Raw genomic sequence first — 1519 nt, forward strand, 5'->3', positions numbered from 1 at the left:
TGTCTCATTCTATAATTTGGTCTGTTTCTCTCTGTCTCTGTCTCCTCCTTTAGTTGCGGCTGATTTGGCGGGGTGAATTAGCTTAGCTGTAAACGGTTTGACTTCAACTACCTCTCTGTTATTGTTCCGCAAACCTCTTTGCAAATTGCTTCAATTATTTCAATTGTTTAGCCCTACTTCTTTGTGTTTTGTCAATCTAATTGATATTATGAGTATATAACTATATATTATGAAAGTAGATAGAATCAGTTGCGGCGGTGCACTATAAATGTCATCATATAATCATTGCGACGTCGTAAATGAATATAGGAATATAGGTGGAGATTTGGAAATATTTTATTCGCGTCAAAGGGTATGTCTTGGACCAAGATTATTGATAATATCTCTAATGTAGTAGAATATTCAATTAGTGATCTGTCTAATTGTAAGCGCATTTTCATTATCAGCAAAACAAAACAAATGACCTTTAGAGAAGCTTATTTGTGGTATTCTTAAATTAGAGATAAGTTCATGATTTGTTGTTCCAGTCCGGAGAAGTCGAACTTACAGCAATATTAACAAGTTAATTTAGAAATTTAGAGACTAATTTTCAGATCACCTAAATAATCTGATTTACATGGACACATTTTGATTACACTGTATTTATACGAAGCTCATTCATAAGGAAACTGCAGCTCATTAATAAAATAAAATAAAAATAAAAAGATGATTAGTGTCTTTAAATTAGCTTTGTTGGCAAACTGGGTTGTCAACAGCTAAACACACAATCTTTACTTGCCCAATAAAGGAGAACGTATAATACTGAAATCTTGAATTTTAAGGTCGACTAAAATAAGAGTCAGAGTTGGACAAAAATAAAGAACCGTTACAAAGGAAAAGATTCTTCTCCACTAGCAGCACATTATACATGGTACTTTCTAATTATATATAAAAAAACTGACTTAATTTAGAATCAAGTGTTTAACTCTGTAAAATTAGAAAGGAAACAAAACACTTAAAAAAAATTCACGAACACACAAACAAAAAACAAAGCAAAAGCGACTTTGGTTTGTGAACGAAACATGTAACACATCCGTCCGTTGCGCCGAACATACTCTGTCGAGTACCACACGTGGCGTCCTCTCGTTGGATAAATAGATCAGCGTTAGACGACCGTTGAGAAGAACATGAGAAGCGAGACCCGTGGGGACCCCTCCTCCCGCAAAGATACAGTATATATCTTTTGTTAAAAAAAAAAAAAAAAAAAGAAATTTGCCAGGCTGGCGTATCTGTGCCAGGGTGGATAATCCAACGGTTGTGGTTGGCTCCTTCAGTTTCTTTACTGGTGGGGTCCATATCATGTGACCGTTGCTAAGAGTCGGTGGGGTCTACTCACCTCAACACCCCCCTAGGGTTTTTTGTTAAATTTTCTTTCTTGGTGCTTGGCTGCCTAAATAAATCTCTTCTCTCTCTTTTATAAAAAAACCTCACAACCTTTTTATTTCCTCTGCAGCCCGAAAAAAAAAAAAAAAAAAAAAAA

This window comes from Camelina sativa, chromosome 14, assembly GCF_000633955.1.
Source record: "Camelina sativa cultivar DH55 chromosome 14, Cs, whole genome shotgun sequence".
NCBI classification, from domain to species: Eukaryota; Viridiplantae; Streptophyta; class Magnoliopsida; order Brassicales; family Brassicaceae; genus Camelina; species Camelina sativa.